Below are 21,468 nucleotides of genomic sequence, written 5' to 3'. Positions count from 1 at the left end.
ATTTTTAAATTTTGTGAAGGCGCTCTTAGGGTGGAGATCTGCCTTGGCTTGCATGTGAGTAGAGGTGGACTAGCCCTTTATTCTTATGCACATTTTTTCATAGCATCCTCCTTTTTCACCCAGAAGGATGTCACTACTTGCCAGTTTGGCATGCCACAATGACGTATGAATGCAATCTGAACAGGTCTCACTGCTCCCTTTCTCTCCATCCTGGGCCTGCCAGTATTCCCTCCTAGTGTGCACCCCTAGGATGGCCTCCTGTCTCCATGGTGATGTGATTCTGCACTGGGCTTCTAATAACTACCTGACAGTCCAAGGGCCAAAAAGAATTCTTGCAGCTTACACATGAGTATTTCAACTCACCTAGACAGAGATAAGTCAGATAGAAATAAGTTCTGTGATTTCACCCAGATGGGAGATTGAAAAAGTGGGAATAAGGCATCTTACGGGGTCTTCTGAGCACGTGTCTTAGACCCTGTAGCCGAAGCACCTGGATGATTTAAAGGTTGGAGATATGGGAATTTTGGGTTAGAAATGCTTTTTTTTTAATTGAAGTATAGCCAGTTACAATGTGCCAGTTTCTGATGTACTACATAATGTCCCAGTCATGCATATACATATATATATATATTCATTTTTATATTCTTTTTCATTAAAGGTAATTACAAGATACTGAATATAGTTTCCTGTGCTATATAGAAGGAATTTGGTTTTTATCTATTTTTATATATAGTGGTTAACCTTTGCAAATCTCAAACTCCCAAATTTATCCCTTCCTGTCCCCCTTCCCCTGGTAACCATAAAATTGTTTACTATATCTGCAAGTTGGTTTCTGTTTTGCAGATGAGTTCATTAGTGTCCTCTTTTTCCTTTTTTCTTTTATTTTAATATTCCACATATGAATGATATCATATGATATTTTTCTTTCTCTTTCCGGCTTAATTCACTTAGAATGACATTCTCCAGGTCCATCCATGTTGCTACAAATGTCCTTATTTTATTCTTTTTTATTGCTGAGTAATATTCCAATGTTCATAGCAGCACTATATACAATAGCCAAGACATGGAAGCAACCTAAATGTCCATTGACAGATGAGTGGACGAAGAAGTTGTGGTATATTTATACAATAGAAATGCTTTTCAAGTGGTCCTTCCTGGTAAGGAATTCAAACCATTCTATCTTCTGGAAAGCTGAATAAGACCTTAAAATATTAATTAATGTGTTTGCATCCTTCCAATTTCTGGGATCATGGGACTAGTCTCTTTAGCCTCATAGTCTCAGTGAGTTGTTACTACTGAGGTTCAGAAACAAAGGAGGAAAGGCCCAATATTTTAGTTTCAAAATAGGCTTTTCAAAGCTTATGAGGGAGATGAAAGCCTTCAGAGAAAATGCTGTGGGACTTATAAGAGCTTGAGTCTTTTACAGGAATCCTGCTCCTGCGCATCTACCCAGAAGGAACCCTACTTCAAAATGACACCTGCACCCCAGTGTTCATAGCAGCACTATTTACAGTAGCCAAGACATGGAAACAGCCTATATGTCCAACAACAGATGACTGGATAAAGAAGTGGTGGTATATTTATACAATGGAGTACCATTCAGCCATAAAAACTGACAACATAACGCCATTTGCAGCAACATGGATGCTCCTGGAGAATGTCATTCTAAGTGAAGTAAGCCAGAAAGAGAAAGAAAAATACCATATAAGATCACTCATATGTGGAATCTAAAAAAAGAAAAAAAAGAAAAAGAACATAAATACAAAACAGAAACAGACTCATAGACATAGAATACAAACTTGTGGTTGCCTGGGGGACGGGGGTGGGAAGGGACAGACTGGGATTTCAAAATGTAGAATAGAAAAACAAGATTGTACTGTGTAGGACAGGGAAGTATATACAGGATCTTGTGGTGGCCCACAGCGAAAGAGAATGTGACAATGAATGTCTGTATGTTCATGTATAACTGAAAAATTGTGCTCTACACTGGAATTTGGCACAACATTGTAAGATGTCTATAACTCAATAAAAAAAAAAGTTAAAAAAAAAAGAGCCTGGATCTTTTAGAAATGTATAATGAAGGTTCTGACATAGATTGCCTTTGCCATAGAAGCAATACGCCTAGAATGGTTTCCATATTAACCTACTGACCATGGTTAGATAAAAACCTGGAAATAGAGACAAGAGGTGACAAGCTAGTGAGTTTCTGAGAAAGTGACTTCCGTTCCTCAATGGTTATCTCAGTGAGACTCAGGAGGTGAGTGGTTAAGGATTGCACTTCCCCCAGATGAGGTGATCTGAGATCAACAGCTGGCCAGGAACCTACACACTGAGTGGATTCTGGCAGGTTCTAGGGTACTTTGTCCAGCACAAGGGAGCAACAATGAACAAGGATTAGGGCTGTATCATGTCTGGGTGAAAAAGACCAAAGATATACCTCAGAAGTGTCTGCAGTCTCTGAGTGGTATGGAAGGTATTGGCAATGACCCATGCATTCTCTTTGGAGGGTTCAGAGACAGCAGCCTGTGAATTTGGAAAAGTCTCATGGTCAGAAGAAAGCAGTGTCAAGGCAGAACGTGACATGGGACATAGGCGATTGTGGGATTTCAGTTAGTGAATGTTTATTGAGTGCTGACTAAGTGCCAGATACTGTTCTAGCCATTTGGGATAAAATAATGAAAAAAAAACAGATGAAAATTTCTACCTTTAGGAAGCATTTTGGTGATGGGAGCGAGGGGAGAGAAGGGGAAATAAACACAACAGAAGAATACTCAAGAAGTTGAAGAGTGCTATGGAAAAATAAAGTTGGGTGGAGAGGGTTGGAGGGAGGGGGTTGATTCTGAATATAGTAATCAAGGAAGGTCTCATTTAATACAGACTTGAAGAGAATGATAAAGAGAATCATGGGGATCCTGAGAACACCCAGTGCAAAGGTCCTGAGGCAGGAATGTGTTTAATGCATTTAAGGAACCAAGTTGGCCAGTATACCTGCAGGTAATGAGTTAAGGAGCAAACAGGAGAAGTCGAGGTTGGGCAGGCCACATGCATCTAAATCCCACTGAGCCATGTGGGTGACTGTAAACTTTGGCTCTTACTCTCAATGAGATGGGAAGTCTTCCACTGTTTTGTACAGAGGGGTGACATGATCTGACTTAATTTTTAACAGGATCACTTTAGTTGCTCTGAATGAAAATAGTTTCTAGATGTCAAGGAGGAAACAGAGGCAGCAGGAATGAAGCTAAGGCAATGGTCCAGGTGAGCTATGATGGTGGCTTGGATCAGGGTGCCACAGTGTAGATTAATATGAGTGGTTGGACTCTGGATGTATTTGGAAGTTGGAGCACCAGCTCTTTACTACAGGATAAATATGGACTCTTAGAAAGAGAAAGTCAAAGACAAGGCCATACGTTTTGGCTTGAGCAACTAGACGAATAGAATTGCCATTTCCAGAGTTTGGGAAGATTGAGAAAGAAGAAGGCTTGGGGCTATAAGGTATTAGGAACTGATCTGGGATGTGTTAAGTGTGGGATGTCCATTTTGCTGTTGGGAGGTGGCAGGATCTGGTGAATAAGTGAAGGGGTTGGTTAGGAAGAAAGACAATAGAACACATGGCATTGAAGGTGGTAGGTAGAAATGCAAACAGCTTAGCTAGTATCAGCTTGCACTGATAAAAGTCTGGGCCCAGAGGCTTTCTACACGATGGAACATAAGCCTTTTCGAAGCTCAGAGGCACCCTTGCAAAGAACAGAAGGGAAATCATGAATGAACAGACTTTAAATTTAAAGTAACTAAGTTTACCCAGAATGGCAAAAATTGTTATTTTTGCCACTAGGCAGAACTAGGACTTCAATGAAGATTATAAACAAATGTATTATCATTTTCTTTGTGTATCTCTGTTTTCTGTGTTGGAAATACCGTATGTGCTACACATTTTAATAGCACGGGTGAAGGACAGACAATATAATGAGCGTATGAGCTTCATGAAAGAATAAATGGAGAGGTAACTTTGAAAGCAGAATGGAACATATAAGATCAAGGAATGAGCTGGGGGGCTCACATCACCTGAGGTGGGAGCTGGTCAATGGCCCTGCTCTTTGTGTCTCATAAGAAAATATCCAGATGGCAGGTCATCAATCTAGGGACCAGACTTTCCAGTGACACCAACAATCAGAGGAATCTCCAGGGACCAGGGCTGAAACCTCTTCTTGTGAGGGAGTCACCTGCGGAAGATCTAATGGAATCAGCTGTAGCGTCTTCACACATCTGAAGAGCGGGCATGCGGAGGCGGTTATACCTGTGCTCTGAGGGTGAGATTAGGGCCGATCTTATGGGAGTTCCAGGAAAGGTGATTTCATAAGGTCAACTAAACAGTGTTGTTCAAAGATGGGATGAACTCCTCCTAGTTAGTAAGATCTTTGTAGAGACAGTTTTCAAGCACAAATTCCAGAGCCATTTGGCAGAGAACTGTAAAGAGAGGGTCCCACATTAGGTTCCTAGCCTGAGATTCTGTTAGCTAGTGATGGCGCTGTGAAAACATCGCCTGAGACAGATGCTGTCTCTAAAGAATCAGCAAGCCATGGGGAAGACCAGAAATGAGGACAAAACTCGTCAAGTCATTCTGTGGTGTGCACTGAGCAACACATGATGACTGGCCACACAATCTAGCACAGACCTTCACTGGCTGATTTGATAGGAAGATTTTAGGTTTATTTTAAACACAGAGACTTGAATATTGCCTAAATATTGGATAATTTGGCAGGTAAGTGTAGCTTCAGAAGAGTTCTTATTCTCGCTTTTTTATAAACATACACAAGCAAAGAAAAAAAATGTTTCTAAAGGAGGTTTTAAAGGATCAGAAGCTGGGATTGAAGAGGCAGCCACAAAGCTCCATTTGACTGTGGGGTGTCATTTTTCAAATGGCTCCTAATCACATTCCCGAGCCTGTCTGGAAGGGCCAAAATATTCGTGTTCTTAGGAGCGAGGCAGTTAAGTGATTACTGTCTCATGCAAACGCGCCTTGGTTTCAACGCTGAGGTCGACACAGCAAAATTACAGCCTCTGTCCTTAAGTTGGCCTCAGACATTTTTTTGACAAACAAAAAGGCTACAATCATGTCACTAAGGCATGTGTAGAACTCAGGGTAGAACTTAGAATCTTGTCTCCATTGCATATAATCCTCCTTTGAATGCAGAGTTTAGACACTGGCCAGTCACCTTTTTTGTCCAGAAATGTCACATTTTTCATCCATTCATTTAGCAAATTCTCTTTTAGTACTTCCTGTGTAGCAGTTGTTGTGTTATCACTGTGGGGTTAGAAGACGAGGTGGGCAATGTCCTGGCCTCAGGGAGCTCACAGTGGGAGTGAAAATCCAGGAAGCCAACAAGAAAAAAATGCATGCTCTGTGTTACCATGGAGTCCTGGGAGCTGTTAGTGGTAGTGGTCAACCTCAGGGGGTTGACACAAGCCAACATTTAAAGGTTATTAGATTTTAGGTAAAAAGGCAAAGATGGAAGGTTGTGTCTGGCAGAAAAAGTAAAACGTATTAAGGTCTGGACGCATAGAAAAGTACGAAGGATTAGTATCTCAGGCTGGCTGGAGGCAAAGTTGGGTGGATATAGCGGGTGACAGATGAGGCCAGATGGGTAGAATGGGGCCAGATCCTAAAGGACTTTGTGCACCAACGGGAAGAGTTAGAATTACATCCCGACTTGAATCTTTAGCGGAGGTACTGGGGATCAAACACAGGATCTTGTGCACGCTAAGCATACCCTCTAACACTGAGTTATACCCACTCCCCCTAGAATTACATTCTGAAAGTGATGGGAGTCATTCCTATTTTATAGGGTTGTTGAAAATGCAGTGAGATAATACATGTGAAAATGTTTTATAGGAACATGTGTATTTAGAAATCTGTTTATATTTACTGTCGCTTCAGTTTTGTGGGGGAAGATCCTTGGACCACAAGACAATACAAATCAAAAGACTGCAAGAAGAGATAAGCACAAAGATTTCTGTGTCGGGAAAGGGCTCAGTGAGAGACAAAGCCAAGGTAAGCTCAGAGTAGTGAGGCAAGAAGACACCCTAATGCTGTCCAGTAGCCCAGGTCTGATGTGGACACCTCAGAAGCAAGCACTTGTATCTGTACAGAATGTGACTCCTTTCAATTTGCACTGGACGTTAAAGATTATAGACCAAGTTAACTTACTTGTGTGGCAACCCTGGAAGAGTCTAGGCATGCCCTGGTGATTGAGATTTCAATTTTTAGAAAAGTGTAACATGAAAATAAAATAATCTAAAAGAAACTGTTGTGACAGGAAAAAAAAATACTAGAATCCAGAGTCAGATAGAATCTGAACTACATTTGAATCCTGGTGACCTCCTTTTTGCCTTATTCTTCTCCATTGTAATTGAATGTATTGAGATATAATTAGCATTTCGACAAATAAATTCACCATGTAACCACTACCTCAGTTAAGGTACAGAACATTTCCATCCACCTAAAAAGTTGCCTCACGCCATTTTGTCCACAATCCACTCTCACTTCCAGCCTCAGATTTCTGACACTATGAATAGTTTTGTTTTTTCTAAGATTTCATATAAATGGAATCATAAGTATTATTTTTGTATGACTTCTTTCATTCAGTGTATTATTTTGAGATTTATCATGGTACTGTGAACATCAGCAATTTTATTCTTTTTTTTTTGTGGCATAGCTGTCCACCTCGTGGTTATACCACAATTTGTTGATCCATGAACTGTTGATAGATAGATGGATTGTTTCAAATTTTTGGCTTATTCTTTTTTTAGTAAATTCTATTGGCCAGGATGACAGAGATGGGGCTTCCAGGCACGAAGTGTCAGTCTTACTACAGTAGTTTAAAAGGAGAATTTGGCAGTACCTATTAATTTTAAAATTTCCATCATTTTTAATTTTTTATTTAGCAGGTCTACTCTTTACAAAATACTCACACAAGTCAGTAGGCCATCAGTATGAAGCATTTAAACATTTTTTCTACACTTAGTCCTCTAGAATTTCCATCCTTTCTATGCAGGGTTTTTGCTGTTTTTTGCGTCCTTACCTTTTACTCCTTCCTGGTGCTGCACTTTTTTAGCTGAACTGGATGGTGATTTAGAAAGGAATGCATTTTTTAATGTACCCATTTCCTTATCCAAAAGAACTAGCTATCTATATATTCTGTGTATTTATAGTTACATTGTTAGTATCTGGAAGTTTTGATTACTTCATAGCTGCTAACTTTGGTTTGCTTTTTCATCCATGATTCTGAATTTGCCCAGAATGTAAGAAATCACACAGGGAGTTTGTTAAAGCGGGCCTGTTGAAAATGTTAGTATTTCTTGCCACTCTCTCTGGCATCCTGGGACACTCATTACTCAGCTGCGTTTTAGCCAAATGCTTTTCAAAGCATTTTTTTTTTCCAGAGTCATCTAATAAGTTTACCCTGTTAAGTGTTCACTATAATTTTTCTCATTTTACGATTGATGGAATGTAGTCATGAAGCAAGCAGATATCCTCCAGAGAGGAGGACCAGGCAATGGCAGAGCACTGGGTCCAGGGAACGCCCGGCCCAGTCTTGGCATCTGCACGCTCCAGCTGTCCACCTGAGTGCACGTCACCAGGCCCAGAATGTCTACTGCCATCCACAAAGAGTAAAGTTTTAAGGCAGTTAGTTGTATAAGTCAATGACATGAGTCAAAGTCAGATCCTGGTAATAGGAAAGTCTAGATCTGAAACTTCATCTCCCATTATTATATACGAACTCAGTCATTCACCCTTTTATTCAAGCTTGCCTTTCCTGAGCGCAAAATGTGAGTATTGTTCATCTTTCATGCCCAAGCCCAGGCCTGGTAGGTGCATCAGAAGCAGGAACACTGTGACCTGCCAGAACGCGAAGGATTAAATGTGTCCAAGGAGTTGGACCACGAAGCAGTAACATTTTTCTTAAACAATTATCATTTAGTCATCTGTCTTCAAATCAAGGGCTTCTCCACCCTGGCTTGGCCAGAAAGAGATTGATTTTGGATCCAGATGTCTTCTCCCTTTCCTTCACAGGAAAGAAGAGCTGGGTTGAAGCAGGTTGTGCAAAAGCAGTTGAAGGGATGAGACTCAGTCATAAATATTAGTGGCCCGTGGTTCCCTGTGGTAACTCCACAGACGCTCAGGAGCATCCGCGTGGTCTAGTGCATAAAAAATTCCCATCTCAACGACCATCTGCTCCCATTTCTTTAAATAATAAAGCCACCACAATCCTTCTGAGTTTGCTCCCCTTGCCGGGGAGATTCAGAGATCTCTAGAGCCTGAGCTTGAAAAACGCATGCAGCCTCTCTGCTTCACGGGCCCAGATATAGCCCCTCATCCCTGGCCCTCTGAACGTTTGCACACTCTGTTAGAGAGAGGTTAATTGATTCATTAAAAGACCACAGAGCTACTTATTATGACTTTTTAAAAATGAGTTCCTCCCAAGCACACGGAGCTAATGTGAAATTCCCAGGCATTGACGATTATTCTAGAATTTGAATCATGATTAGCTTTTCCTGTCTCATACAGGAGAGCTAAGAGAGTACATCTAAACTTCTAAAAACACAGATACTGTAGAAGAAAGGGTCATCTTTATGAACCAAGAGGTTAAGACAATAAAAAAAGGCATAGTTTCTAGTTCCCCTGTCACCCAAAGTCCTGCTAGACCAGGCTTTGTCCCTTCCCAGCCCGGGTATTAAATTAACTGCAGGCAGCCCAGAAGCTGTATCTATTTCAAGGTCGCAGCCTCGGCTGTGCCTTTTTTTTTTTTAAATCTGAACTGTTGGGAGGGAGAGGGGTTTGGGAGGGCGGAGAGACAGAAGGTAGAAGAGGAGAGAAGGGGGGGTTATTTCAGGCCTTGCTTCTCTAAGCCTTCAGCGTCTGAGCCCCAGGACAGACCTTCCTGTTGTGAAATACTGGACCAGTTGTTGCGGTCTGAAGATAAACAACATTCCAGTAGTTCCCCTAGAGGCTACCCGAGGCCTTGTGCTTTTTAACGTTTCCCGGGCCCTGCGACAATCCAGGAGCCCAGAATTACTGCATCACCAGCTGCAGCACACACAGCAGTTCCGTGGTCTCTGTGCTCTTAAACTGGGTTATGGTAACGAGCCCAGGGTGAGATGGGGATGCCTCTGCCGGGTCGTTAAGCCCATGAAACACTGGCATCTTTTGTGTAGCTTTGGACACCCAGCTGCACTGACTGGAGGTTTGTTAGAACAAGGGCTCCTTGCCCTGATGTGTGAGGTTTCTGTCTTCATTAAAGTTTGAGGCTGAATTAGGACTCACCGGGGTTACGTAAGGGCGCATTTAGAAACCAGATGCAAGCTGTTAGCAAAATCAAACTGGGTTCATCACAAAAGGGTTGGGCCCCAGGTTGCTGTGCCCAATAGAACAAGCATTTCAAATGAATTTCTCATAAGTTCTTGGTTCTTATATGGGTAGGCGTGGCTTTAAAGGCCATAAAACCGCAACAAATCAAAGAATAGCTCAGACTTGCCTTTCGCTTTATGACTGAGGATTTGAGGGATGATTCATGGACTGTGAAAGTCGGCCCTGGTCCCTGGCTTAGCTCTACCTGCAAACACCATCGGGGCCAACAAATTCAGGGCCACATATTCTCTGCTTTCTGGTCACTTTCTAGAATTAATCAGTTGTACTCAAACCCATTATTATAATTGCTCCCCACGATCACCTATAGGGCATGTAAAGGGGGTATTATTAACCTCATTTTAATAATAAGAAACAGAAGCTCAGAGAGATGACGATTTTTCCAAAATTTTTAGAGTATGAGTAAAATAATTTTAATTTTTGTTGCCATTAGTTATTATTTTACCTTTTGTGTGTGTATATGTATGTATAACTACTAATTCAATAGGTTTAAGATGATTATGGCAGGCAGACATCTAAAGTGCCCCACTGGGATTTCTGCCTCCTTTACTCTTCTACAAAGAGAAAAAAAAACATTTTGCGGGGATATAGCAACAACTTTACTAATAGGTTCTGGGTGTTGCAATATGGGATAGTTTGAATAAATGGCTTAAAGACTTAAACATAAGACAAGACACTATAAACCTCCTAGAAGAAAACATAGGCAAAACATTCTCTGACATAAATCTTAACAATATTCTCCTAGGACAGTCCACCTAGGCAACAGAAATAAAGGCAACAATTAACAAATGGGGCCTAATTAAACTTATAAGATTTTGCACAGCAAAGGAAACCATAAGTAAAACAAAACAACAACCTACAGAATGGGAGAAAATATTTGCAAATGATGCAACTTGTGACAAAGGTTTAATTTCCAGAATATATAAACAGCTCATATAACTTAATAACAACAACAACAAAATAAGCAATCCAATCCAAAAATGGGCAGAAGACCTAAACAAGCAATTCTCCAGTGAAGACATACAAATGGCCAATAGGCACATGAAAAAATGCTCAATATCACTAATTATCAGAGAAATTCAAATCAAAACTAAAATGAGGTATCATTTTACACCAGTCAGAATGGCCATGATTCAAAAATCCACAAACAATAAATGCTGGAGAGAGTATGAAGAAAAGGGAACCCTCCTACACTGTTGGTGGGAATGTACTTTGGTGCAGCCATTATGGAAAACAGTATGGAGATTTCCTCAAAAAACTAAAAATAGACCTACCAAATGATCCAGCAATCCCACTCCTGGGCATGTATCTGGAGGGAGCTCAAATTTGAAAAGATACATGCACCCCAGTGTTCATAGCAGCACTATTTACAATAGCCAGGGCATGGAAACAACTTAAATGTCCATCGACAGATGACTAGATAAAGAAGCTGCGGTGTATTTATACAATGGAATACTACTCAGCCATAAAAAAGAATAAAATAATGCCATTTGCAGCAACATGGATGAAACTAGAGATCGTCATTGTAAATGAAATAAGCTAGAAAAAGAAAAATACCACATGATTTCACTCATACGTGGAATCTAAGGGAAAAAAAAGAGGACACTAATGAACTCAGCTATAAAACAGAAACAGACTTGCAGATGTAGTAAACCATCTTATGGGGGCAAAAGGGTGGGAAGGGATAAATTTGGGAGTTTGAGATTTGCAGATGTTAGTCACTTTATAAAAAAATAAGTTTAACAAAACAAATTTCTTCTGTATAGCACAAGGAGCTATATTCAGTATCTTGTAATAACCTTTAATGAAAAAGAATATGAAAACGAATATAAGTATGTATATGCATGACTGGGACATTGTGCTGTACGTGAGAAATTGACACATTGTAACTGACTGTACTTCAATAAAACAATTAAAAAAGAATTGAATGTATAATTTCCCAAAAACCCAAAACATCATAAAATAATAGAAAATGACTGAAAAGAAAAGTGACTATTTTAATCATTAACAAATAAATACAATACTATAAGCAGCATCTTCTTAAGAAAACTTGACACCTGTCATGCCCAATTTTTGAAACAATGACATAATAGTAACAAATTACAGACAACTGAGAAAATAAATAGTAATAATGAAAAGATATATTCAATCATCAAGCTAAATGGTCATTTATTTCTAGGGCATAAAAACAGTTAAAGAGAGCAACGTCTGTAATGTGATGGCAGATTCACATTATAAGGAGTAGAGCTTGAGGAGGAGGTTAAAAAAAGAAAGAAATATAATCACAGTAAAAAGGCCTCACGTGTATAATGCCATATAGTTTTCCAAATTATTATAGATGATTTCTTTTAATATTTACAAAAATTCTGTGATGTAGTGAAGGAGGCAAGGTGGAGATTATTATTTCCATTTTATAGACATGGAAACTGAGGACCAGAGATGTTAATGGTCTTGTCTAAGGTCAAAGGACAGAGAAAAGGCTAAAAATTAGATCTTGCACTTGGAGCTTTTCATTTGTTTTTATGCATTTATTGCTTAGCATTTTATAACAGTATGCATGTCAAAATCTATATGTGCTTACAAATGTATAACAGCGTTTTGATGGCCAATAAATATGGACATATAGGAAAAAAGTAAGATGTTAAGTTTTTAAAGCAGCAATGAAGTAATTGCAAAATAATTTTACTTTCCATTAAAAATCAATAAAAACTTTTCTAATTAAACTAGCATTTGAATAATTCGAGAACTGTGTCGTATAAACACTTTTCTCTCTTCTTTAAAAAATGTTTAATATTCATTTTATTTTCAGGGATGAGAAGTCTAGCATCTATAAAATTTGCCTATAAAAGGGGATTTTTCTCTTTATATAAAAATCAAAGTCAGGTAAGGATTAAACTGAAGATGATTGTTTACATTCTGTTTTTGAAATGTACACTAATGTGTGACGTGGACTTATCAGACCACCAGGCACATTTTGCCAGAAAAGGTGTGATGAGAACACATTGAGCAGACAGATAGAAGGAGGGTGTGGCATATGGTGCTGAGGAGCCAATAGGAATGGCAGCCCCGACCCTGTAACTAAGGGGAAAACAGGAGTTCTAACTCCCCACTCCAAGCTGATTGTCCAGGGCCAGTGGGATCAGTAGATGTCAGAGTTTAAAGATCCCCTGGTTCATTTATAGACAGAAAAATATGAAGCTAAAGAAAGAGAGATACTTGCAGATTATCAGGAAGAATAACCATTTTCCATGACTTCCACTCTCAGCTTCGCCCACCCCCTCGTATTTAGAGGAATAACGTAGGAGCCGGTGGTGAGAGCAGCAAGAACTGGGTGTGTGCTACGTTACTCCTGCGGCCTCTGGGATCTTCCCCACGCCTCCCGTCTTTCCCAGGGGCAAGTGGGATTGACCTACAGCCCACCATGCAGTTCCTTGCACTGAAACTTGCTCATCCATCTCCACGATCCCCTGCCTGGTTAGCTAGTGTCTGTCACTGTGATGTGAGGGAAAATGCAATGTGCTGGTGCTCAGAAGTTCCACATTCCACCTATGAAATCCAAGACCAGTTCCTTAACTTTACAGGGCCTTAGTTTTTTTCACCCCTTACATGAGGTTAAACAGTTCCTACCATGACACCGTCCCACATTTTATGAGGATTAAATCAGTTGGAGGGTATTAAGGTTTGTAAACCCTGAGGAACAGCATAGGTGTTAATTAACACCATCTGTTCCCGAGGGGAGTGTGGAATAGTGGTTAGATGCTCAGGAGCTACAACTAAACCAAGTGTGTTTGAATGCTGCTTTTGCCACTTATAAGCTGTTGAAACTCAACGTGCGTTGTGCGACTTTGCTAAATCTCAGGTTCCTCATTCTGAAATGGCAATAACAGTAATAGTTGCTACCTCCCCTCCATGGATGGCTTTGAGGGTTGAGTTAGCCAATGCCACAGTGGCCGACACAGAGTGAGCAATCAGCACGTTTCCATTACTGTGACATCACATCTACCAACTGCTGTGATTCTCAAAATCTGGAAAAATCTGGAAAAGCAGGCCTTTCTCGAAGTCCACACTAGAATTCCTTACACCGAGGCAATCGCCCGGGTGCTTTTTTGAGCTAATCCCTAACTACCCCTGGGAATTTCATTACTCCTAAGGTTTTAGATGCAGTTATTTTTATAGTGGGCTGTCGGAGTGAAAAAAAAAATCAATAGAATTTTTTTTCCATATATTTTCTTACTTCTGTGTTACCTCTAATTTTTCCTGGGAGGATCATGCACTTTGCAGGGGTCGGGGTGGGGGTGGGAGTATCTGAGGAAAGGGAACAAAACAGACTGGGATAGATTACCAGACTGGGGATCTAGTCTTAAGTCTGCCCCTAAGTCGTGGTGTGATCTGTCACCTTAGGTTTCTTTCCTGGGAATTCCAGTTTCCCATTGCTGGAACGAGGAGGGTAAGATTAGAGTTCCTCAGTGAGGTATAATAGTCATGCAGGAGCATCTAGCAAAGTTTCTGGCACATTCTCTCCTTCTTTCCTTTTACAGGAATTTCTAGTTCTAATATTCTGTAATTTTAGAATTGTGTCTTTTGGCAAAGTCAGACCTCTCTGTCTTAGCTATGTAGAGGTGTTTTAGCATAAGGGCAGAACATAGTGGAAAAGGTCCTAGGAAAACAGGTGGTTTCTTGGTCTTAGAAACTCTTTCCTAGTCTACCTCTCAGACAGTTCCTTTCATGATAATTTTCTGATATCTTTCCAGTTGAGGCCATGATACTCTTGGATACAAAGCCAAAGCCATATGTCCTTTGAGTCATTCTCCCCAAAGTGGTGATCCTTATCCTGATGGCCAGTCATACAGAATAATCCACCAGAGTCCTTTGGAAACCAATGTTTATTAAAGGAGGGTGGACCGCATTGAGCCAGCCCTGTAGACCACACAGAGAATCGAACTTAGAAGCCTCGCTTAATTAATTGCTCTAATTGGCTCTTCTAACCAGCCAGCAGCTTCACTACAAAGATAGTATCTGTGAGAGCTGAGAAAGAATCTTAGGTATCTTCTCTAAACAAGCTCCTCATTTCATAGGAAGGGAAACCAAGGATGAGAGAGCACAAGTGACTGCCCAGGGGTCAGAGGTCAGTGGGAGAGGTAGCCGTGAGGCTGGATCTCCCGACTCCCAGCCATTATAGCACCAGCACCTTAAAGTCATGTCACACGATGGAGAACAAGTTTTCCTTCATGTTAAACTTATCTTCCTTCCACCAAATTTTCCAATTTTCCAAATCTCCTCCAGACACTGAAGTTTAGTAACTTAATGGACAATGTTTTGTACTCCTTAAACGAAAGGCACTGCCAAGGCTGTTTAAAATGGCCCGGAGATGGAGTCTGCTGTCCTTGCACTGGTCCCATCTCTGGTCAGACACCATTCACCAAATGGCATCTCAGTGCATGGATTTCAGGGTTTTGTCCTATGGATTTAGTTGGTCTGCTGTCCCTGCTGCTGGAGGTACAGGTTATCCAGTCTTTTGCCTCTGTTGCCCCTGTGGGGAGACTTGTGCCTGGTAATGTCAGGGTGTAGGTCCTGCAGAACCCAGGTAGAACAAGGTGTGAGAGGTCACGGGGATGCCTGTTGACTAGGGTGATGGGTTTATGGAGAATCCTGAGGAAGCTGAGGAATATCGTGTACACAGAGCAGAGGTTCTTAATCTTAAGCATCAGAATCACCTAGAAGGCTGGTTAAAACACAGATTTGGGGCCCTACCCCCAAATTTTCTGATTCAGTAGAGCTGAAGGGGTCCAAAAATTGCATTTCTATCCATTTCTCTAGTGATGCTGGTGCTAATGGTCTGGGGGCCACACTTGGAGATCCACTGGCCTACAGTGTAGTGTTGATGCGCACAGCTGATATCCTGCCACACACAGCTGATGTCCAATAATTTGAATGGAATATAAAGAATTCTGGAGGCTCTCTCTGTAATGGGCTCCCTGGGCAAGGACTTCAGCTTTTTTCCTTTGGGTCAACTTGGGTCTTTAACGATCTGGCTAGCATTTAGAAAGGCATCTGATATTCTGGTTTTAATGTAAACACTTCCCACCTGTCCCAAGTATGTGCATCCCTTTCCAAGAGCTTCAACATTTCTGACATTGGCAGAACCCTAATCTCTCTCCTCCCTCCTCACTCTCTCCCTCTCTCGTGGCCAGCATCTGTTCTTTTCACAGCTGTGGCTGTTTCCTTCTGTCTGCCTCTTTCTCTTCTTGTCCCCAGCCTCTCACCAGCCCCTCCCCCAATTTGGATCAAAATACTCTGTTTTTATTTATTTACTCCACAGCTGTCAGTGTTGTGTCTGGGTCACTGCAGTGCAACTTGCAGGGAAATGCGATCCACGAAGAGTCCTTAAAACTGCAGATACACGTAGCAACTAATGTACCCACACTCAATAGCAGACACCTTCCTTGGTCCTTAGGTGGATCTGAAAATGGCTGGCTTAGGGCTGTGTTTCAGGGTGACCCCAGGAGGAATGAAGCCTAATGGTCCTAGGAATTTACACTCAGCCATTTAAAGGTATTGAACAATTCTGAGTATTTAAAACTTTAGCGTGAGAAAAGGAGATGGAATTGTTTGGGAAAAAGAGCTCTAAATTAGGAGTCCGGAAACTAAAGTTCTAATTCGGGCTCTGCTACCAATAAGCTAAGTGACCTGAAGCAAGGCGCCCTCTCTCTCCTTTCTCTCTCTTTCATCCTTAAATTGAAAATAGTGGACTTGATAATTTCCAAAGCCCCACCCTCAGTGGGTCTAAGTAATAAAAATGTGAAGACTCCACTGAGTGTTTGATTTCTATATGGTGGTGCTGCATAGTGTACATAGTGAGCCCAGGTCATGGTCTAGGGAGTTTCCAATCTTTCACTGAGGTAACTGCAGAGCTAGAATATAAGTTAACAAATCAACCAATGAGGGTTTATTCAGCAAGCAAATGTCTAAAGGAGATTTGAGAGAGGCAGCTTGACAGGCTAATTTCACTAGTGGTTGAAAAGGCACTGACTTGGACCAGCCATAGGAAAGGTAATGGATATGAAAGACAAATCATTGTGATACAGAAGGAAAGTGACCAGACTCTGGGAGTCTTGTCCTGTCTTTTGTCCTTCATGTGCATGTTCTGAGCCAAACTGACCTGAAGGGTGAAAAGCAGAGTCATGCAGATAGTAGCGCAGAAAAGATCCAGTGGGTGAACTGAATATTGAATACTGCCTGATAAGACTATTTTATTCAATTGCACTGATTTCTCACATTAGTAGGTAATCTTTCTGGAAAGAGGTTAGTGTCATATAGGCTTAAGGGAAAAAAATTCTTCTTAATGCCCAAAGTGCAATCCTCTGTAAATCTTATTTATTTTTTCTCTTATTGTCTTAATATTTTTTGTTAGTAAGTGGTGACCACCAAAAAAAGATGAAAGATTGCATTAAATTATAATTTACTTTTTAGAGCCGATTGCAGTTACAGTACGCAAGCACACCGTCTTTTTCATTTGATGAAGACAATAACCCTACGAGGTTGCCAAGTAATCATTATTCTCATTCTTCACATTAAGAATCTGGGATCAGAGAGGATCGTGGACTTTGTTCACACAGTTAGTGAGTGTGATAATGTCACCAAAATACAGGTTTTAATTTTCATTAATTTAAAAACATTTAATATATCTTGGAAATAGGACTTCCCGGTGTGTGTGAAGATAGTACGTTTTCTGTCCTCAAAGGCAGTTCAGTGAGGAGCGTCAGGGGTGTGAATGAGTGGGTGTTAACAGTGAGTTCCAGATGCTGTGGTGAAAGTACTGTGTCAAGGAGGTGCACAAAGGTGGAAACTTCAGGAAAGGAAGTCACACTGTCTTCTGTTAATCTCTAAGTTATGAAAGTTTCCTGTCTGACAGACATTCAGGCTGCATTTTATTATCTCTATTCCTTAACATCAAACAACTCAATATGTAGCGTCCATACTAATAAAAATTTATATAGAATAAATACTTTCCTCTAGAAATACTGACTATGACACCAATTTCTATAAAATAAATACAACCAATCACGTCCCATAAAGTATAAATCAAATGTATTTCTGTGATGAGAAACATCTCAAAATATGACTTTGAAAATATTTTACTGAAGAAAGAGTAAGGAGAGGGCCAGTTCCAGGCATTCTATGCCATGTTAAGCTATTGGTCTATGGCCAGCAGGTCACCTTTCCTTCACAGGACTTCCTCTATATTGCAGAAACTTTTCAATTTTAGTATTTCCCCAACATGTTAATCATTCTCCTGCCTTCATTTATCACCCTTTATTTTATGTTTTCCTTGTTGGTAAAATCTTAGCAGAAAAAATTCCACTGTGAATAGAGGCCATTTCAAAAGACAGGCTAGTTGTCTTTTTAATACTGTTTTTCAAGTCTTTGACTCCTTTCAGAGTCATGTGTATTTATTTTCATAGAGCATTAGGGCATAACTTTACAAAGATTATATGGAGTGTGGTTGTTTGTAAAATAAATCAATACGCCTGCTTAACATTTCCTCATTACTTTCTTCCAATGAAAGACATGCTCTGAACTTTACATCATGAAAGAATCTTTCCCTGAACATATGTGCAAAATTCCTCCAATAAATACTTACTGAGCGAGAGCAGCTATGCTGGGTGAACTAGTGGAGTTCTCAGAGGAACCTTAGGAATGATTTAATTAAATACTTTTATTTTAGAGAAGTTCAGTAATTACCATAACTTCCCCAACAATTCAGAGGCAGAGATAGCTCTAAAATAGGACACCGCTGATTTCCATCCTCAGAGACTACTTTCCTGTAACTGACTTAAGGTCAATGGTATTTTCAAGCAGGTAATTTTCCCAGTCCCACAATTTCAACACAGACTTAATTTGATCACAGATTCTTTAGAAACTTCTAGTTCACCAGATGCTGTACCAAATCCTGTTGAAGCTATTTGAGAATAGTGATACTTAGAAACCTCAATCAGATACTTACAGATCTCCTAAGCATGTAATTGACAGCAGCATTCTATAGGGCAAAGACCCCTGGTTTGTCCGTCGGTAAAGAATCCCACTAACAATTTTCTGGGAGCCCTTAAGCAGGTCTTCATTTTTCTTTAGTAAAATTATGAGACTGGTTTAAAGATCTCAGTTTTTTTTTCCTTACATTTTGATTCTATAACTAAAATTTGGCTATTGTATAGATTTTCAGGATGATAATGACTATATGAGTCTCATTACCTTAAAGAGTATTTCATGTCATGTGAATTTTAATTGGTGTCTCATTGTTCATTGATTTAAGTATTTAATATAGAATTTTTTTTTAAAATTTTAACAGGCATATATACATATATATTTCTACCTATCTATACTCATCAATGTATGGGGATTTTGAATTGTGTTTACCCAAAGGTAATTGTCCTGTGAAAGAAAAATGTAGTCTTTTCCATGGAAAACCAGTCCACTTAAATCTAACTGTAAATAGACCAGTAACACCTCTATGCTTTTGTTTATGAAACTGACAGAAGTTTAGCCTTGGGTAAAATCAGCTCAGTGCACAGTGAGAGGAATGTGGTGGCCTACACCACCACTGAGAGCAGACTAAAAATTCCTCTTAAGTGGCCTGCAGTTGGAATGGACTGCACCGTAAATTCCTTCCATATCCAATTCTCATGATTCTGCAATAACTGCACTTCCTGAATGTAAAAATAGGCTGTTAGCAGAGCGGTGGAATGGTGACTCCCTTCCACCCTAGGGAGGAAGGGTCTCTGTTGGGTGAGTAACTTACAAAGCTGGACAAGTCCGATTCCCAACCAGATTTACCTTTTTTCGACTCAAGTGAAATACCCTCACTTGACTTCTTTTTTAAACCACCTAAATTTTGAGGAACTGATATGACTGTGAATGCTGAGATGTAGTGGACACATTCTTGGAAGTGAAAGGTACTCTAAAAATACAGATATCATTGACCTGGCATCAATAGGCTCTCGCTCCATCCCTTCCTTCCCCTCCCCCCACCCCTGCAGTCTATCTTCAGTAAAAGTGCATCCAAATATAAAGTAGATGGGTCGTGTCCCATTCCATGGGATCTTGAAATGTCTGTACTTAAAACGGGATGAGGCTAAAGCTGTATTTGAAGTGTCCTAAACTAGGGCACCGAGAGCAGCTGCTCTTATTTCCAGCTGGTTCCCTCAGCCTGGCAGGGAGGAAGGGCAATAGTTACCTTGACAAATTCTCATTTCCAGGCATTTGGAGATTCAGCTGTGTAGACTGCTCAAGGCAAAAAGCTGACAAGCTCAAAGCAAAAACAAAACAAAACAAAAACCTAAGAAAAACAGAAAGCAAGAATCAGAATAATAATAACAAGAATGATTCCAACATGATTTTTTAAAGGAAATAATCCATCTAAAAGTGTGAATAAAACACATCCCACAATCTATACTCTTCAAAATGACAAATTTGTATATCACTGGATAGCTTGTTTAACTCTGCTGCTTCTGATGTTTGTAGATGTTCATACTCACAAGGAAGAGACAGGTATTCAAAACTTTTCAGGGAGTCTTTGATGACTACCTTTGGAAAATGAGATATATCTATGTAGAGGCTCAGTCTATAGAATCAGGCTTAAAGTAATGAGAAATAACTTACAGATACAGAAAAATTCATCATTTGCTTTATCATTACTATTGCTGTCTACCATTTACTGAGATTCTACCTTACATCAGGGATTGCATTAAAATCTTTACTTATGTTATTTCCATTTTTGCCACAAGCCTATGAAATAAGTCATGATTAGTGTCATTTTACAAATGTAGGAAGCAAAGCTCAGAGAAATTAAATTAACCAAGTTTACACAACTAGACAATGGTGGATCAAGGATTTAAACTCAATCAAATCATACTACAAGCCTGTCTTTAAAAACATGACATTATGTGGCAGGAAAAAAAACTGAAATTACAACTGATATTTTAGTTCCTTAGCCCTAGAATTCCCCTTGATGCCATGATGCTACCCAGCTGAACTAGGTAAATCTAAATTTATTAACTCAGGAATGAAATAGCTGAGCAAGATGAGTGAAAAAAAGACTTACTATTTTGACTTCTGAGCTTTAAAACAGTAGCCCTTGGAGAGAGGCAGAGACCTGCTGGTTTGATACCAATCCCAATTCGTCTTATTCCCAGCCTCCTTTGCAGTTAGGTGTTGCTGTGGAATATGAGTTGAAGTGATGTTCACTGTATCCAGGACAGGGGCATTAAAAAAATAAACACCTTGACATGGGATAATCCATGCTCCTTTTCCCTCCCTGCTGGCTGGCTGACTGGAATGAGAAGACCTGTTTGGCAAACTCAAAGGGTGTTTGTCAGACGTGATGGAGCCCAGTATCTTTGCACGGAGGAGAGCCACAGTTTGGAGGATCAGCAACACCTGTTTCAAACTTTACTTGAAGAAATAAATTTTTACTGTGTCAAGCCACTCCGATTTGGGGTTTATGTATCACACACTAATATAGATGAAAATGGGAAAAATGTTTCAAAAATAGATTTAGAAAGATATTTAATAAATATTTATATGGGAGTGTGGGGCAGGAGGCAGAGTTTTCCCACTTGGAGTCCAGATAAGGATTTCTTGAAAACCTACAGGATAAATGACCTGGTTTCTTCTAGAAAAGATTGTTATTCTGTTTGTTTGTTTGTTTGTTTGGGGGGAAAGGCAGTGGAGGAAAGGAAGGTGTATGAAGATTGATGGAGCCTGCTTATAGATAAAAAATAGATTTCTAAGACATAGCAATCAACAGCAATAAACCCTTCTTGTTTGAATCAAAATTCAGACAAATTGTTTAAAAAACAAAATATTTGTTAGACACTTTAGGTGTGAAATATGTGAATGCTAAGTAGATATTTGATGATACAAGGGAATTATTATTTTTTACTCTAATAGTACATTTTGCTTTTTAAAAGAATTCTTATCATTTAGAGATTGTCTAAATGTTTACAAATGAAATAATATGTTGTCTGGTCTTTCTTTCTTTCGTTCTT

At 39.9% G+C, this 21,468-nt stretch overlaps 1 long non-coding RNA gene across 1 annotated transcript in view; it reads right to left on the bottom strand.

The window, feature by feature from the left end:
- The window catches only part of LOC123618110 (uncharacterized), a 31,934-nt gene extending 11,241 nt beyond the window's left edge, over positions 1–20,693 (bottom strand). The window contains exons 1-2 of the long non-coding RNA XR_006726475.2: positions 20,523–20,693; positions 19,656–19,757 (exon numbers count right to left, since the gene is read on the bottom strand). This is a non-coding gene — a long non-coding RNA (uncharacterized LOC123618110). The remainder of the gene's footprint in view (positions 1–19,655; positions 19,758–20,522) is intronic.
- Between the last annotated feature and the right edge of the window lie 775 nt (positions 20,694–21,468).

Source organism: Camelus bactrianus, chromosome 1, assembly GCF_048773025.1.
Source record: "Camelus bactrianus isolate YW-2024 breed Bactrian camel chromosome 1, ASM4877302v1, whole genome shotgun sequence".
NCBI lineage: Eukaryota > Metazoa > Chordata > Mammalia > Artiodactyla > Camelidae > Camelus > Camelus bactrianus.
This window is presented reverse-complemented; position numbering and strand designations above follow the sequence as displayed.